The sequence below is a fragment of the Halichoerus grypus genome, chromosome 1 (genome assembly GCF_964656455.1).
Source record: "Halichoerus grypus chromosome 1, mHalGry1.hap1.1, whole genome shotgun sequence".
In the NCBI taxonomy this organism is placed as follows: domain Eukaryota; kingdom Metazoa; phylum Chordata; class Mammalia; order Carnivora; family Phocidae; genus Halichoerus; species Halichoerus grypus.
The window spans coordinates 71,908,764-71,928,150 of NC_135712.1; the positions used below are offsets into that span (position 1 = coordinate 71,908,764).

At 46.4% G+C, this 19,387-nt stretch overlaps 1 long non-coding RNA gene across 2 annotated transcripts in view; it reads left to right on the plus strand.

The window, feature by feature from the left end:
• The first annotated feature begins 19,139 nt into the window (after positions 1 to 19,139).
• The window catches only part of LOC118549805 (uncharacterized), a 77,734-nt gene continuing 77,486 nt past the window's right edge, over positions 19,140 to 19,387 (plus strand). For both annotated transcript variants that reach the window (XR_013445937.1, XR_013445936.1), the window contains exon 1: positions 19,140 to 19,275. This is a non-coding gene — a long non-coding RNA (uncharacterized LOC118549805). The remainder of the gene's footprint in view (positions 19,276 to 19,387) is intronic.

Sequence of the window (19,387 nt, forward strand, 5' to 3'; positions counted from 1 at the left end):
AGATTCGGAAATGGATGGTCAGGTTCCCAAAACAGCTGGAGGCCCCTGCCCACCCTGAGAGGCGCCCCACTTGCTAAGGGGTCCCAGGGTGCTGGCAACACCCTGTCCAGGTTCCCAGGTGACCCTGCTTCTTTTCGGCCACACTGTGTCTACAGGGAAATTCCAGACTTCTCCAGAGACCATCTTGGCTGCTTGGAATCCTGCTCTTTGACCTGTCCGGGCTGGCTCAAGCTTGGGAGGAAAGGAAAGTAAATAAATATAAATCTGTTTGATCACAAGCAGAACAGTTATCTTCCAACAGGAAGCTTCCTGAGGAAGAACAGCGAAGGGGTTTGGAATGAGAATGTACTATGTAAGCGTCAGCCTAGCCATGCCTTTGCTTGTCATGGTTGTGCCCGAGACGGAGCCTTGCTGGGAGTGGCATCTCAGCCGTGCTGGGCCCCAGCACTGCCCTTCTCACCCTCCGGGGGGGCCCTGCCTCCGGACCAGCAAGAGCAGCTGATGGGCCTGGCCCAAGCAGAGGAGGAAATGGGCCAGCGAGCCAGCCTCCCTCCGGGGGTCGGGTTTTCCTCGGGACCAAGGAGGCAGTTTTCGGGGGGAACCGAACTCATCATTCCCTTTGGGAATGTCTTTTGACTCTTCAGAATCCTGAGAGGGAGAGGGTGCTTGTCCCCTGCTGCCTTTGGCTTGGGGAATCACTTGCGTGGGCCATCTGTCACTTCCCCTTTACATCTCTGTCCCTGTCTGGCTCTGGCCAGAAACTTTGTGTGGCCTTTAGATTGCCAAGAACAGTCGAGGTCCCAGAGATGCTCTGCTGAAGCTCAGGGAAATCCAGCGGGCCCGTGGTCAGAAGCCCACTTGCTCAGCAGCTGGTCAACAGTCAGGGGTCTCTCTCCCTCAAACTCTGCCTGGGAGCTAGTGTCTACTCTGTGTGGGCCAAGGGCTCCTTACCCTCCCCACATAGAAAACTAACTCCACACTCAGCCCCTCCCTCGACCCCATCCTTCCTTCTGTGGGACGGCTGAGGATGCAAAGGTACTCCACACCCCCCAGTCCTTTTACAGTTCAAATCAGAATCCCGGCGATTTCTGATGGCCTTGGTGATGAATCTCATTGCACTTGATTTGGTTGAATTGATCTCTTGTCATTCATTCATTCATTCATTCATTCCAGACTCTTCTAAAGTGCCGGGCACTGTGCTGGCGCCAGAGTCACAGATGTGAGGGGACCCAGGCTGTGCCTGTGGGGACACTGGCCTGTACCTCTAACACCCACACACGGGGCAGGAAGAGCGCTGTATGCTGGCTAGAGGGGCAGCCCTCAGTGGGCTCCATCCGGACTTCATGCCCACACCTTGCCCCGTCTGTCCAAAATCTGGACAGTCTGCAAGAGAAAACACAGGTCACAAAATAATGGTCACTCTAAACAACGGAGTATCAGGAGCGGGGGGTGGGCTACCGTGGGCCATGCACGTGCCATATATTTTTAGAAAATGAAGTTCATTCATTCAGGATGTTTGATGGATAACTGAAGTGGTCAGCCAGGAAGAAAACAGAGAATAGCAGTCCCATTTACGGAGTGGGCCAGAGCCTGGGCTGGCACATCACATACATCATTATGTGTGATCCTCAGAACAACCTGTCCAGTAGGGACTCTGCACGTTCCCATTTTACAGATGAAGACACAGGGTCAGAGGAATTATGTGGCTCACCCACAGTCACAGAACTAGATCCAGGATTCAAACAGGTCTGTCTGACTCCAGTGTTTCTGCTAATTATGGCAGGGAAATGATCCCTTGTTTCCACCAGCTTGTTTTTAACCAAGGCCGGCTAGGCATTCACACATTGGCTGAGCTGGCCTTTGAGCACAGCGATATATATTTAGCAATTATAAAGCAAGATGAGCCGTTATATATTTTGTTGGTATTCTGGGAACTGGCTGTTGGCAATTATCCGCCAGGCTTTATCTCAGGTTACTAGTTGAAATCTCAGCCCCATATTTACCTTGCCCACAGAATAGCTCTGGAGTAGGAATGGACTAGAAGTCAGGCGACGAAGTTGTAATCTGAAGCTTGCAGGTGATTAGCAGTATGACCTTGGAGAAGTCACTTTTCTCTAGGTTTGACGTCCCCATTGGAAAATGAAGGAATTGCAGCAATTCTCCTTCTAGGGCCAGGAGAGAAGTGCATGTGCATCAAGAAGCGTGCCCGAGGCCTTGAACATCATGGTAGGGCTTCATGAGATTATAAAACATGAGGACCACCTGTGGTCACCATGTGACTGTCAGCCTCCAAGTTGGCCGGCAATGAATCCCACCTCCTGGCATTCCCCCAGGGGTCGTCCTTTCCCACAGTGAGCCAGGGTTGTTCTGTGCGACCAATAGACCATAGCACATGGCAGAAGTAATGGCATGCCACTCTTCAGCTCAGGTTATAAAAAAGCAGAAGCTTCCATATTGGGTTCTCTCTCTCTTGCTCATCACTGGCGAGGCTGGCTTGTTGTGAGCAGCCTTGCAGAGAGCCCCATGAAGAGAAGAACTGAGTCCTCTTGCCAACAGCCTTGTAAGTGTACCACCTTCGACGCCGGTCTTCTAACCCTGGTCAAGTCTTCCATTCATTACAGCCCCAGCCTCAAGTGCAACCACAAATTCCTGAGAGCCTTGGATCCAGAATCACTAGGATGAGCTGTTTCTGGATTCTTGATCTCAGAAACCGTGTGAGATGATAAGTGTTTGTTGCTAAATTTCGAGGCTAACTTGTTACATGGCAATAAATAACAAATACATCCCATACTATAGAATATTATACAGCCATTAAAAATGGAGTTTTCTGTGTATGGTATGGAAAGATTTCTAAGACATGTTGTTAAAAGAAAATTATAATTATAAAAAAATACAGAGAGCTGTATCCCTTTTATGTAAAATGCCATCACCACCCAATTTATTTTATAGGCATTTACATATGCATGTACTTATGCAGTGACTGAGCCATCATGAAATACCCACCATTAACATCAGGTTACCTCTTATGGAACACTATATCTAGAACTAATGATGTAATATATGGGGATTAACATAACAATAAAAAAATTTAAAAACAAACAAAAAAAAAATAAATAAAAAAATAAAAAAAAATAAAAAAACAAAAAACAAACAAAAAAAACATCAGGTTACCTCTTAGTAGGGTCGTCAGAGAGGACACAAAAGAGGACTTTTTTTATTCAACATATTAGAATTTATTTTCAATTTTTACCACAATAGTGTGTCCATGTATTATTTATACACAATAAAAAGATTCTTTAAACAAAGGGGTTGAACTATATGATCACTGAGGTCTCTTTCAACTCTGGTGTTTTATTAAACTAGTTCTATTTGATATTTTAAGAATATTTTTATTTATTTATAAAACAGGTTTAAAAAATAGTTGAATGCCAATTAAATGAACGATACAACATTTATCATCTCTTTGTTGGCAAACATTAAGAAGTTTAATAAATCTAGTGTTGGCAAAGATGCAGGGAAAATTGGCGCTCTTGTACACTGCTCCTGGCAGAAGAAATTGAGAATCAACCAGGAAAGCTGGTTAGGATGAGAATAAGATAATATCAACAACAACAAAAAACACACAACCTCCACGCCCTTTGAGGGCTCGCACTTCCACTCCTAGATATTCTTCCTCTCACATAGACACTGGCAGGAGACCAGATGGCGCCATGTTTATTTACAGAGATGCTACACTGCACCCAGCACTCGACCACCTACCACTCCCGCACCTCAGGGTGCTTATGGCAGTGGAGATTGCAAGAGCCAAAACTTAGCAATAAATAATAGCAAGTGAAAACACACACTGCAGAATGTTACATATATGATCCCATCAGGAATAGAAACACACAACACCATTTCATTTCTTAACATTTCCATGACAAATCATAGAAACAAATCTGTAATGTACAAGCCAAAGTCATAAGGGTGAGTGTCTGTGTCTCTAGAGAAGGGAAGAGAACATAATGGAGGGTAATTAAAAGGGACTTAACCTTTATCTGTAATGTTCTGATTTGATTAAATAGTTATAAAGCACTAGTTAGCACTATGTAAGAAATGTATTTAAATATTCATGTGTCATTAAAAATTAATTTAGAAGGAGTCATTTGCCCATACCAGAAAGAACTTTGGCTGGACGAGTAGGAATTCTGATATTTTAAGAGCAGTATATCTCAACTCTGGCTGGCTGCATATCAGAATGACCTGGAGCTTTAGAAAAAAATGATGCTAATTCTGTCCACGCCCAGCAATTCTGATGTAATTGGTGCGTGGCTCTGGCCTTGGTGCCCTTCAAAGCCTTCCAGGTGATTCTAGTGGACAGTCGGGGCTGAGAAGCCCTGATTCAGATTAGCAGGCACTGAAAAGCTGTCCCAGATGGTAGGACACCGAGGAGCCTTAATGAGGTGGTCTCCTAGACTGGATGCTGGCATAGAAAAAGGACATTAGTGAAATCCAAATAAAGCCTACAAATTAGTCAATAGTGTGTGCCAACATTAAGGGAGTTTTGAGGCGTGTACCCCAGTTACGGACAACGTGAACACTTGGGAAGCTGGGTGAGGGGTGTAGGGGAACTCCGTACTCTCTCTACAACTCTTCTGAAAACAAAAAAGTCCTATGTATTTTGGATAATTATTCTGATTATATTTTAATTCTTGCTCAATTAAAAAAGAATCTGTCAAGTGTTGTGTGTTTTTGAGCGTTAGAGTTTAAAATGTTGGGGGTGGCAGTTTGCCACATCTGTGCTCATGAGGTTTCTGGGTAAGAACAGTGTTCGAGCTAGAATCCCAGAACCTTCCCTTCCAGCTGGGGCCCAGAACTCATCACACTGGGCAAGGCCTCGGTGGAGCCACACCCTTGCTTTCAGGGTCACGCGTCTGGCAATGGAAGATGCTACACAGAGCTCATATTCTCCAGAGAACATTTCTCTCCATGTTCGCAGGGTAAGTTTCTCAAGAGTGAGAACTGCCCATGAAGCTTGCTGGTTGTTCCAGAATGAGTGTGTTCCCACAGGAAGGCAGAAATCCCAGCACTTTGGAGCTGGGGGGGTCTCGGGGCTCATGGATCCGATCTGCTCATTGTAGAGATTGGGAGAACAAGGCCAGAGAGAGGGGAGGCCCGGCCACGGCTGCAAGGAGCGAGGGTAGGGCAGCACTGGCCTTTGCGTCCCATTCTCTTGGTCTGCAGGCGTAGGGCGCTTCCTGTTACGTCACCTCTGACCTCGCCCTTGACAAGCAGCGGTCTGTGCGAGGGCAACTTGTCTCTGGGCGGCAGAGAGCCCAGAACTGAAATCGTGGTTCCTTGTGACTCCCACCGTTTCTGGAGGAACATTCCTCATTTTGAAGCACTTGACGGATGAGGGGTTTACTCTAGTTCCTCCGCAGGGCCTTGCTCAGCTGACGGGGGTGTGCAGGAGCTGAATGGACCAGATGGCCAGGAATGTTCCCGAGTTTGTGCCACGCCTCCCCCTCAGCCCGCCAGACCACTCAGGGGCCTGAGGGTCTGCCTGCCCACCCGGAACATCCCAGCTAGGGCTGGTCTGGGGAAAAATGGCCTGGGGAAAAGCAAGCGCCTCTAAAATCATTCGTGGCAAAGTACCTCTGATTTCCCTTGCTGGAGGAGAGAATAAATGATCTTGGCATGTGGCTTTGAGCATGAATGTAACGGGGAGATTGGGGTTGTGTTTCTCAGCTGCGCCGTGCATGAGAATCACCCAACACCCCACCCCCATCCTGATTTCATTGATTTGAGGGCCCAGACATGGGTATTTTTAAGAGTTCCTCCAAAGGCTTTAGTAAACAGCCAGGGCTGAGAACTCTGGCGTGGACGGAAAGGGAGACAGAACACTGAGCAATGAAGCCTGTGTTGTATTATGTTTGCTAAGTCAAGACATTGTCTAGAGAGGAGGGTGACTTGGCCAAGGTATTGCATACTGTTGGCCAATTAAAGTCAAGTTTCAGTTGAACGAAGATCTGTGGGCACCTAGTCTGGGCTGGGTGTGGAAGGAAAGCAGAATGTAAGGGACAATCTCTCGCAGCCACTCACTGAACTGTCACTGGAAGCAGAAGAGGAGAAGGGCCAAATCCCACCCCACAGCTCCCGTGACTGAAGCTGGGGGCCGCGGTGCCTGGCTCCCACCATGCTCTCCTGCCCACCGTCTCCTCCTGCATATGGCTGCCGAGCTGCAGGGCTGAGCGACTGTCTCCTTCGAACTGCTTGTCCTTTGGGAGGGAGGATAGTCCGGGTAGTTGATGGCATGGGCTCTGGAAGCAAACTGCTGGGTTTAACCCCAGCTCCAATGCTTCCTCCCTGCGTGACTAGGGCCTATTACATAACGTCTCTGTGCTTTAGCTCCCTCATCTGTCAAGTGGGGTAATGAGAGAATATACGCCACAGAGTTGGGAGACTCAGTGAGTTAGTGTGTGCATATAAAGTGCTTCACACGGTGCCTGGCACCTAGAATGCACTCGTTAAATGTTAGCTGCTGTCATTAGGTTTGCGGGCTCGACGCTCGTGCCTCCTGGTTGGAAGGGAAAAGCAATTCTCTGCAGAGAGATCTGTCCTACCGATGCATGAGCAGTCTTCAGTGTCACGGCGGCATACCTACCGCCTTTAACTACCGAGCTTCTGTATCTCCAACCACCTGCTCTCAGATGTACCTGGCCCAGCCCCGTCTACACCCGCACCCCACCCACCACCATCTGTGCTCAGCTCTCCCCTGCACCTGGATTCTGTCTGTGCCTGGCTCCTGTCCGAGCCCTGGTCCTGCTGCCACCACCTTGAGTTTGTATTCCAGAAGCATGCTCTTCTCAATAGTCAAGGGCAGGTATGTGTGGAGGGAACAGACTCTAGCTGGAAGGAGTGGAGGTCTCGCGGATTGCTTGTGCCTGAAGAGGGAGGATACTGGTGAGCCCGGAGGTGATGTATTCACCCAGTCAGGGAACTGCGGTGGGGGTGGCGTCTGAGAAGCAGCAAAGAAAAGGCCCACAGAAGCAGGTGAGTGAGAACTTTCCCACTCTCCCCGCCTCCACTTGCTCAGAGCGCCTACCCTGGGAGGCCAGGGGCCACAGTTAACAAGATGGGGAGGAGGAGTAGATGCAGTAAAGAGGAGAAAGGGAGAGGCTCACCCTCTCTGTTATGGGCTGAATTGTGTTCCCCAAAATCATATGTTGAAGCCCCAACCCCCAGTACCTGAGGCTGTGACTATATTTGGAGATAGGACCTTTAGAGAAGCTATTAAGTTAAAATGAGGTCGTTAGGGTGAATCCTACCACAAGGTGATTGGTGTCCTTATGAGAACAGGGCATTTGGACACCGAGAGACACCAGAGATTCGCGTGCACAGGGGAAGCCCATGTGATGACACAGCAAGAAGGTGGACCTCGGCAAGCCAGGGAGAGAGGCTTCAGAAGGAACCAAACCTGCCGACACCTTTGAATTCCAGCCTCTAAAACTGTGAGACAGTACATTTCTGTTGTTTAAGCTTGCCCCCCACCCCAACCTGGTAGTCTGGGGTATTTTGTTCCAGCAGTTCCAGCAAACTAATACACTTCCCCAGGTCGTTGCTTCCGAAGGGTTAATACACTGTGATTTCTTTCCATGTACCTGTTAGCCATGTGTATGTTTCTTTGGAAAAATTTCTGTTCAGATCCTCTGCCCACTTTTTAATCAGATTGTTTATTGCCCATTAAGTTGTATGAGTTCTTTATATATTTTGGATAATAACCCTTATCAGATACATGATTTGCAAATATTTTTTTCCCATTCCACAGGTTACCTTTTCATTTTGTTGATGGTTTCCTTTGCTGTACGGAAGCTTTTTAGTTTGTTGTAGTCCCACTTGCCGATTTTTGCATTTTTTGCTTGTTCTTTTGGTGTCATATCCAAAAAAATCATTGCCAACACCAGTATCGGGGAAGCTTCCCCTACGTTTTCTTTGGAGAGTTTTACCATTTCGGGTCTTGTGTTTAAGTCTTTAATGCATTTGGAGTTCATGTTTGCGGGTGGTATAAGATAGGGGTCCGGCTTCATTCTTCTGCATGTGATTATCCAGTTTCCCAGCAGCATTTATTACAGAGACACCCTTTCCCCATTGAGTATTCGTGGCTCCTTTGTCAAATATTAGTTGACTATATATGCAGGGGTTTAAATCTGGTCTCTCTATTCTGTTCCACTGGTGTTTGTGTCTATTTTTATGCCAGTACCATGCTGGGCTTTTTTAAATTTTTATTTTTTAGAGAGGGAGAGGGGAGGGGAAAGGCAGTGGGAGAGAGACAAAGAGAATCTTAAGTAGGCTCCACGCTGGGCGTGGAGCCCGACACGAGGCTCAATCTCATGACCCTGAGATCATAACCTGAATCGAAATCAAGAGTCGGCTGCTTAACAGACTGAGCCACCCAGGTGCCCCCGGTACGATACTGTTTTATAGCTTTATAGTATAGTTTGAAATCAGGAAGTGTGATGCCTCCAGCTTTGTTCTTTCTCAGGATTGCTTTGGCTATTTGGGATCTTTTGTGATTCCACAAATTTTAAGATTGTGTTTTCTACTTCTGTGAAAAAATGCCATTGGAATTTTGATAGGGATTGCATTGTATCTATAGGTGGCTTTGAGTAATATGGACATTTTAGCAATATTAATTCTTTTGATCCATAAAATAAGAGATCTTTCTATTTGTTCGTGTCCCCAATTTCTTTCACCAGGGTCTTGTAGTTTTCAGGTACAGATCTTTCTCCTCCTTGGTTAAATTTATTTTTAAGCATTTTATTTTTTTGATGCTATTGTGAGGGGTTGTTTTCTTTCTTTTTCAAATGTTTCATTATTAGTGTACAGAAATGTTCTATATGTTGATTTTGGATCCTGAAATTTTACTGAATTCACTGATTAGTTCTAATAGTTTTTTGGTGAAGTCTTTAGGATTTTCTATATTAAAGATCATGTGACCTGTAAATACAGACAGTTTTAGTTCTTCCTGCCTGATTTGGATGTCTTTATAAGTATTAGTATTAAAATGGATCATATGGTTTGGTTCTGAGCTTCTTGGCAGCCAGGATAAAAAGCAAAACATGGAACATTTTATAAAAGATATGAACATATTTTCTCAGGAGAGATGGTACTTTTGCTGACACCAAATTTGGAAAATTATTTTTCACCTAGGATTTACATAAGGAAAATAGGGGCATATACTAGACTAATTTGTCAATAAAAATTTCATAGCAAATGCAGAAAATCAATTCTAGTTGTTTCTTATAGTGACTGTGAACAAAAATCCAGAACAAAACATTAAAGCATGACCCAGTGAAGAGGATGCTGCAGGAGTTGAGTTCCTGTGACCCAAGTAGGAAAAGCCAAAATTCTAAGGTTTCACCAGTGGTCACTGGGAGAGCAAGCATTTTTTGTAGGGAGTGGGGCAGACGCCATTTTCAGGGGTGAAGGTACAAGGAAGCAAGGAAGTAGACATGGCAGATGCTGAATCTGTATTTAATTAAGTTGGTGAAGGTATGGTAAAAACCTTCTAGTGACTTTCTATTTCCAGTGGTTTTGTCCTTCCTGGCACATAGGAGGAATATTTTCTATTGCCATGTATCTTTTCTGCTGCAGCAAGTGGAGGAGGTCTTGTGTTGAGAAGGGGGAGACACAAGATTAAAGCAGCCTGCTTTGCTGGGTCCCTTCTTGGAAGACAGTTGCTCTAGAAAGTCACAATGACCTGTAGTGGACTTGGCTTGGGTGAGGAAAAATAAACCAAATCTTTGTTGTGTTGGATTGGGGGCTGTCTGTCATAGCAGCATACCCTAGCCTATTCTAACTAATACTAATACAAGACGGAGGAGGCGAGAGAGATGAAAGGCAGCAGGGTGAAGAGAGGCTATTTTTAAGTGTAGGAAAGGCCTGAACATATTTATTGGCTGAGGAGAATGATTCAGAAGAGGTGGAGAAGTTGGAGCTATGGGAAAGAGAGGACCTGCCTGATCATTCAGATCTAACGCAGGACAGCAGGGGTATGATTTCCAGCAAAAGGGGAAGGCTTACTGGTTCTGGTCCAAGATGGTGACATAGGAGCCTCCTGAGCTCACCTTCTGCATGGACACACCGAATCTACAGCTATGGATGGAGCAATTCCTTCTGAAAATAATCCAGAAACCAGCTGAGGAACCCTTATGCATCAGGTGAATGAGAAAATATCCACATCAAAATGGGTAGAAAAGGCTGAGATATATATACTCTCACCATAAACCCCACCCTGAGCACAATGAGAGGAAAGGTTGCCTTGGGACAAGAGGAGAAATAACTTCTTCCTTGAGCACAGGGAGAAGAGGACACATTAACAGTGAGAGAGAATTGGAAAGAAGGGGGGCTAATGGTTTTGTCTGGTGGTCTTGATTTCCTCAGTAAATGCAGGAGTGAAGATGCCTGGCAAGAGATGGGAAGAAGTGGAAGGATGGGATTTGAGACAAAAAGGACAGGTTTGGGGAGCTCCCAGGAGGTGAATCATAGGGTGGTGAGGGAGTGGAGGGACCTGCTACAATGGCTTAGAATGAATTTGTAGAAAACTTGGTTTTTGGAAAATGGTGACCTTCCCTGGGAAATCTGTCTCCTCATAGTGGGGAAAGGATGGTCCCTTAAGCTCCCCATCACTGCTGCTTTTGAAACAGAGATTGTGTAACCGATTGGTAGGGATATTGTGAACGAGATCTCTGAATTGGATGGGCTAAACAACCTTTAAGTTCTCTTCCAACCTTGAGATTTTATGATTCTGTCATCCTATGTATTGTAAGAAACTTCACAAAATCAAATTACTTCCAGCCTATGCAAATTATAGTGGCCTGTCTTTCAGCTTCCCCAAGGGAATGGAATTAAAAATGCTGTGCACTCAGAATGGCTTACGCGACTCTTGCACTCGCCTTCCAGGTCAGTTCTCCTAAGTATCGGGTAATTATGGTGGAGCAGATGCACCATCGTGCTGACTGATAAGTTAGCACGGTATTCATCTCTCTTGAGCAGGCATGATGGAACAGCTGGAAATGGCATCTCATTTTAACACATATTCTTTTTGTTTGTGGGTGACTTTTTGAATTTTCTGTTCCTAAACTCAGCATTTCCCCTGCTGACTCTGGGTTATTAAAGTTTTGTTCTCTTTAGAGAATTTTATTTTGTTCTTATATCTCGGAAGCAAATTTGCAAAGGAGGCAGCAGGTGACAGAGGAGATGTCCTCACTGACTCTAGCTCCAAGGGTCTGACAAATTTCAGACCGATGATGGGACCCCTATCTGAGCAATGGTTACTCTATATGTCCTGGGATAATATAGAAGAAACAAAGATTGTTCCAGTATCAGAATGCTTGCTTCATACTGGGACGGAGCTTTATGTTCCCAGCCTAGATCAAGGGGTAACTTTTTGAGCAAAGCTCGTTATATAAGTCATAAAACCACTGACCATTTTATAGTTCTATTCTCTTCCATTGACTCCCGCCAACCACTTCCATCACCATAACGGCCCATTCAATGACCAGCAGTAGATACATTTTCAGGAGAACTGGGAGACATCAGCTTGTCAATAGGACCTCCTGTCCCAATCTGGAGATGTTTGTCCCAGGAGGTCTCCTGTCTCCTAGTCTGTTTGTAGCTTCTTGCGACATAAATCATCTGCCCAAAGAACTGAAGCATTTCCATAGGGAGTGAGGCTTTACGCCACTCTTTGACATAAGAAATATTGCTTGGGCCTCCCTCAAGTCAGTGTCAGTAGATTAGGGGAATATCAACATTACATAAATTCTACATGTCAGGGGAGAGGTAGGGGGAAAATGTTCTAAGATCAAAGGGAATGCAGATTATCACCCTGTTTATAAATAATAAAGTGACATTGAAAAATAGCTTCATAGTGCCTAATGATAAAGAACAAAAAGGCAGAAATGTTAATAAAAAACTAATCACTCACTGCTTGTGTGGGGAGGCAGAAAAAGCCCTTCACTTTTGGTTAAAGTTTTCCCATCAGTGCAGCCTAAAGTATGTTGGTTAAACTCTTAATTTCATATTCCATCTGAAAATATGGGGCTTAAAATGAGAATTTATTTATTGACACCATCCTTAACTATTTCAAAAATGGGTATTAAGTGGTTTTGATTAAAAATCCATAATCTACCCAAAGATACAGATGTAGTGAAAAGAAGGGGCACCTGCACCCCAATGTTCATAGCAGCAATGTCCACAATAGCCAAACTGTGGAAGGAGCCAAGATGCCCTTCAACAGATGAATGGATAAAGAAGATGTGGTTCAGATATACAATGGAATATTACTCAGCCATCAGAAAGGATGAATACCCATCATTTGCATCGACATGGATGGAACTGCAGGGGATTATGCTAAGTGAAATAAGTCAAACAGAGAAAGTCAATTATCATGTGGTTTCACTCATATGTGGAACACAAGGAATAGCATGGAGGACCACAAGGGAAGGGAGGGAAAACTGGGAAGAAATCAGAGAGGGAGACAAACCATGAGAGACTCTGGACTCCGGGAAACAAACTGAGGGTTTCAGAGGGCAGGGGGTTGGGGGGATGGGATAACAGGGTGATGGGCATTAAGGAGGGCACGTGTTGTGATGAGCACTGGGTGTTATATGCAACTAATGAATCACTGAACACTACATCAAAAACTAATGATGTACTATATGTTGGCTAACTGAACATAATAAAAAACAAATCCATAATCCGTATGATTCTTTAACCAGAGTAGGAGAGAACCATGGCAGCACAATGGAAAGACAAAAGGATTGTGCCAGAATCCTAGCTGGAGCAAAGGCACTGCAATAGCAAGCCGTATTGAGGCCTTGAAGGCTCTAGAATCTGTAAGATTCTCCACCAGCCCACTGCAGTTCAAAGAAAGAGTTGGCTTGTGTTTGCCAGACAGGTACCGCGGTACGTGGGTGGTCCGCAGTGTTGATGAGCATCTCTGTAAGGTCCAGGGAGAAAATGGACTGTAGGAAAATGATGGATAAACATCCCTTCTTCTGCCACAAGCACCTGGATAAAATACAACAAAAATTATTGTAAATGAATATCCACATGTGCCAGCAAGAAAGGAAAAGCACCAGCCCCCAGAGCTACAGTGGGGCAGAGGAACGCCCACACCAGCCCCGGGAACGGAGGTGGGGGTGGTTGTGGGAACAGCAGAGGTCAAGGCAGGTCCAGTGGGCACCATGTGGTCAGTTTCAGTCACCGAGGGCCCAGGTTCTCATGACCCTGTGGGGGCAGGAAATGAGACCTTGGGCCACATAGAGGAGGGAGTTAGGATGAGACCCCCGCTTGCAGTTGGCATTCTTGGAGGGCTACACCCTCAGGGAAAGTAGAGATCAGGAAAAAACCTGTCCACTGGCTCAGAGAACAAGAAATCATGTCTGTCTCTGCATGGGCTCAGAGGGAAAAATCCTCCCCTGGGAAATAAAAACTCAGGGCCTGTGTCTCACATAGATTTAAGTTTGAGTTTATACCCCCCAGAAATCTAGGGGAGTCCCATGCCAAAAAACTTAATAAAAAATGGGTCCCAGACTGCCGATACTTTTGATTTGCCTGGAAAAGTAAATACAGCAATACTCCGGATGGGCTAGTCCATAATCTAGGTTTCGTGGAATACACAAGACACCCTGAAGATGAGGCAAACACCCACTGTGCACAAGAGTCCGAAGACATAATAAACAGAGTGATTGGAGTTCCAGGAAGCCGGGATGATGGAAAGTCAGATATTGAATGCAAGTGTGTCTAAAATAAAGAACTTGCACACACTCAGAATGACATTGGATACGGTTGTTTGTGGCAGTTCATTTGTAATACCAAAATACTGGGAACAATCCAGGTCCTTCTTTAGAGGACTGGGTAAGTAGACTGTCGTGGGTCTATCCAGAGGACTGCTATGTAGCTGCAAAAAAACATGAAGCTGTCTAGGTACTGCTCTGAAAAGATATCTAGGATATATTGTTAACTGAATAAAGCCAGATCCAATAAATCCAATAAGATTCAATATCTATAGTCCTCACTCTCAGACCACAATATTATAAAACTAAAAATCAATATATGTAATCAGTACACCAAATTTCTTTGGGTATTTAAGAACTGACTTGGAAATAATCCATGGGTCAAGGAAGAAATAATATTAAAATTATTAAATATTTACAATTGAATCATAATTAATACTTTACATATTAAGTAATGGGATACACCTAAAATTGTCCTTAGTGGGAAATGGATAACCTTACACAATATATTTTAAAAGTAGCTTGTATGGGGGCGCCTGGGTGGCTCAGTTGGTTGAGTGTCCGACTCTTGGTTTCGGCTCAGGTCATGATATCAGGGTCATGAGATTGAGCCCCACTGTTGGGCTCTGCGCTCAGCAGGAGTCTGCTTGAAGATTCTCTCCTCTGCCCCTCTCCCCGCTCTCTCTCTCAAGTAAAATAAAATGAATCTTAAAAAGTAAAGAAAGTAAAAAGACAACGCACAGAATGGGAGAAAATTTTTGCAAATCTTCTATCAGATAAGGGACTTATACATAGGACATATAAAGAACTATTACAACTCAATAATAAAAAGAAAAAGAACCCAATTTTAAAAAATGGACAAAAGACTTGAACAGACGTTTCTCCAAAGAAGATACACACATGGCCCGTGAGCACATGAAATGGCGCATGGTGATGGCTCCACATCGCTGACCATCGGGGAAATACAAATCAGAGCCACCATGAGACATCACTGCATACCTACTAGGATGGCTACAATCAAACACGTATTAGCAATGTTGATGACAACGTGGAGAAATCGAAGCCCTCACACACTGCTGGCGGGAAAGTAAAATTATACAGTCACTTGGGAAAACAGTGTGACAATTCCTCAAAATGTTCACCATAGAGTTACCGTATATGATCACGCAATGCCACGCCATGTCTAGGTATGCACCCCAAAGCCATGAAGAGGTATGGCCACATGAAAACTTGTACATGAATGTTCATAGCAGCATCATTTATAGTAATCAAAAAGTGGAAACCACCTAAGTGTCCATCAACTGAGGAATGGATAAACACAATGTGTTCTGTCCATACAGTGGAATATTACTGGGCAGTGGAAAGAAATGAAGTAGAATCCATACCACAACATGGATAAACCTCACAACCATTATGCTGCAGGAAAGGAGCCCATCACCAAAGACCATGTATTGCATAATTCCATTTATATAAGATGTCCTGATGAGGTAAGTCCATAGAGACAGAAGGGACATGTATGGTGGCCTGGGGCTGAGGGTGGGGGGCCAGGAGGCATGTTAGGAGAATGGGTATAAGTTTCCTTTGGGGGTGATAAAATGTTCCAAAGTGGACTGTAAAGCCATTGAATTATAGATTTAAAATGGGTGAATTAAGGGGCTCCTGGGTGGCTCAGTTGTTAAGCATCTGCCTTTGGCTCAGGTCGTGATCCCAGGGTCCTGGGATCACATCCCGCATCAGGCTCCCTGCTCGACGGGGAGCCTGCTTCTCTCTCTCCCTCTGCCCCTCCCCCTGCTCATGGTCTCTCTCTCTCTCTCTCAAAAATAAATAAATAATCTTTAAAAAAATAAATGAGTGAACTAACATGATATGTGAATTATATCTTAATAAAGCTGTTATTTAAAAAAAAAAAAAGTAGCCTGTAAATGAAGGAGGTAAGCCTCCAACTCAAGAAATCAGAAAAAATACAAGAGTAAACTTAAAGAAAACAGAAGGGGAAAATGATATGAGCATAAATTAATGAAATAGAGTGATCTTTGCAAAAATTAATAAAGTAGACAAACCACCAGCAAGACTGCTAAGGAGAACATGAAAAGGCTTGAGTGACTGCGTCAGGGATGAGAAAGGTGCCATCACCATGGCTGCTGCAGACATTTCAAGGATGATAAGAGGGTGTTGGGAACAAATATATGCCAATAAATGAGACAACTTAAATGAAATAGACAAGTTGTATCTGTTATTTGAGAGATAATAGGCCGTTCAGGCTTTTCAAGATGGAGCAGATGAACTTACAGAGAGGAGGATGCCGAAGAGATGGAGACAGAATAACCTGGCTGAGGGAAGAGGCAGGGAGGCCGTGGTCCAAGGGCAGCCTGGACAGAGCACCACGGAGGCTGGCAATTGGCCGTGAGGCGCACCAGTGGGGCAACAGAGCCCAAGGAAGCCCCACGAGGGACAGCGCGGGTCTCCGGTGGCCATGTTCCCAGGGCCTCAGTGTGGCTTCAGGAGGGCCTTCCCACCTCTCATTCAGTGAGGACACCTCCTCCTCCTCTGCCCTGGGTTGTTGTCGGCTCCGCTACCACCTGCTGGGCACCTCCCATGGGCTCCTTCTCCTGTCCAGGTTTATTATCTCCTTCCTTCCCTGTCCAGTGAGAGTCTATCCAGATGATGTCTACGGTTATGACCAACGCCAGGGCTCTCTGAGTCCGAGTTGTCCTCTCTTCTAGTAGCTGCAAGAGTTGTGAGTTAGGGATTGTTTGGCTATTTTGTTGGTCCCACAAATCCAAGCTACCGAGCGAGAGGGGAGTGGTGGTTCTCACACTGTGTTCCAAAGAACCCCAGGATACTGAGAAAGATTCGCAGAGGTCTGGGAGGGGTGAAGAGAAGCTCAGCTGTGGGGCTGAGGCCTCTTGCCAGAGTGTTGTTATGAAGCTTGCCGGAGCTGTTTTATATTCCTGTGAAAGTGCACTTACAAAAAAGACTCAACTCGAAGCAATTTTGAACATCCCTCACCATCTAAGCTACTGTCAGAAAATAGGCCTCAGGTCATTGACGGTTGATGTCTGGGGTTCCCTGCTGAGACTTGGGTCCAAGAGGACATCTGCTATGGGCTCATTTATCCACCATGGGTTGTGGAGCCCAGGAGTGGAGTGTATTTGGTTTGCATTTACTATGAGGCCTTCATAGCCTTCGATGGATCCTGAAGCTAATTATTGATCTCCTCAACATCATTCGAAGAGCCTCAGAAGAACGTGAGCCATACTTAACGTGGCTTTTGGCAGAGGTTTCTGAGCGCTGGGCATCCGCATCATCAGCGTCTACAGTGTGCTTGCTCTTGTACGAGGTTTATGGCGAGAAAGACGTGGGCATTGGAGGTGGGGGCGGGGGGAGGCACGTCAACACAAAGGAAGAACAGGCCAGCTCCTGAGGTCCGCTTGATGGGAACAGATGGCTGAATGATTCGAGAAGAATTGGTGGCATTTGGGGGTGAGAATTATGGAGAGAAAAGGCGTCGTGTAGCCAGGGCCCTGGAAGAGTTGTTGGATAGAAGGGTTTGGATTCCCATGTGGCTGCCAGAGGTAGAAGCGTGAGCCATGAGTGGGAAGGAGAGGACACGTCTTGGCCTCTAATGTTGCAAAGCCAGATCCAACCGTAGGAGCTGCCTGAGGACAGACCGAGCTCCCTCATGAGGCATGAGCACCCACCTCTGCAGCCGTTCAGAGTCTGGATGATTCCTGGCAATCTTGAGGAGAGAATGGGTGACGGAGGGTGGGGTAGACAGGGTTGCTGGGTGGTGCCCGTGTACCCTCTAGCCCTCCAGCCTCTGGTTAGGAGCAAGTTTCAGGTGAAGCCTCGGGTGCAGTGAAGTTTCGGGGAGAGAAGCCAGCAGGGTCTGGCCTGGTCAGAAGGGGTTTCCTCGGGCCTTCGAGGTCAACCTCGGAAACATCAGGTGTGACGGCTGTATTCAGGCAGCCTCTCTGGGAGCCCTGGGTGGCGCGGCGAGGACACGACAGCACAGAAAACCCGGTGAGATCACAGCGGCCCTGGGCGTGAGATGCCATCAGGAGACGAGTCTGGGCCCCGAGGGAGGCCCGCGGTAACCAATAACTGGGGCCATCACACAGGCCTGGCTGCCTGGGCTCCGTACCTTCTAAGCAGCGCTCTGAGCCAAAAGCGCATTTATGAAATGCCCCATTCATTTCCTGCTAGAGATCCTATCTTAATCCGAGTTCTCGCCTCCTGGAGAATTAGCTGTTTCTTTTGAAGCCTCCCCCCTCTCTGAAGATGCTGAAGGAACCTTGGAGTGAGGAACGATTTCCATTTAGCAAAGCAAACCGTGTGTTCTCCGTATATTTTCTTAAGTACGCTTGTTTGCTGGTTTAAATATCTGAAGTCAGATACTGGGCCAGTTCAACACCGCATCATTTCCTATCACGTATTTTGGTTGATCTGAGAGAAGACCCTTAAAAGCTGTGAAAATGATCAAGGCTGTGCCTTGGTAGAAAGCAGCTGGATTCTGATATCGCAGATGTAAAGCCGTCTGAGATGCTTTGTGTGCTGCGGCTAGGTTCTCCAGCTGAGAGCACCTCTGAACAGTCCAGGGAGGACAGAGACAGGGCATTGAGTCATGTCTTGGCTTCTGGTAAGGCAGGCTTGGAGGTAACTACCCACGACCCCCACTCCAGACCAAAAAATGGCTAATGGTATTCAGCGCTGCTTTCAACGGTCTATCCTCTGAAGATAGGAGGATCGGTGAAATCACTGTCTTTGGAATAGGGTCATCTGCATCATCCCTGGCCTGGACCCAAGGAAATTCTTCCCTGTAAATCACAGCCTTTCACTGACTGGAATGCTGAGTGTCCCGGGAAGAGAACCAAGGCTTAGAAAGTAGGAGCTTTGGTCCGCAATCCTGCGTGAACCCCGAGTTTTGGTGCGATGGGTGACTGTGTGCTCACCAGCCTCAGACTGGGCCAAGCCCCAGCTGGGGGACAGAGAGCACCCCTGCTCCTGCTGCTTTCCCGAGGCTCTAAGAGGGGGCCGGGGCCTGGGTTTCAGGGCCAGGACAACCGCCCCTCGGGCCCACTTGGGATGCTGGCCATCGAAGCGACCTGAGCACGGAGAGAAGACGAGGTCTCTGAAATCACAGCACCAGCCCTGGGCAGATCGCAGCCCTGCTCCAGATCAGTCCCTCAGAGAAGCGAGGCCATCTTTACCTCTCGGCTGCGCGACCGGGCTCTGTCCTCCTCCCAACCTGAACTCTCCGCTGCTCCCGTCTCCCCATCCCTGGAACCCCCAGACTCCATCTGCCCCACAGTGGTCCTCTCTCACTCTCTACCTTGTATTCAAGGTGCGGGTTCAGAGCTGCTGGCCTGCAGGCTGCTGGAGAGCAGAGGCGGATGTCCCCGAGCTCAGGAGTAGCGCCTGTGTGACCTCCATCCTTGGCACATGGCAGGGGCTCAGGAAGTGTTTGCTAAAGAAAGGTCTGGGGTTCCAGAAGGTGAGAACTAGCTCATTATTCTCTATCTCTCAGGGCCAGTGCAGGACCTGACGTGCAGTGGGTGCTCCGTGCGGCTCACTCCGTGCTGGTTTCCCACCTACCTCATCTCAGG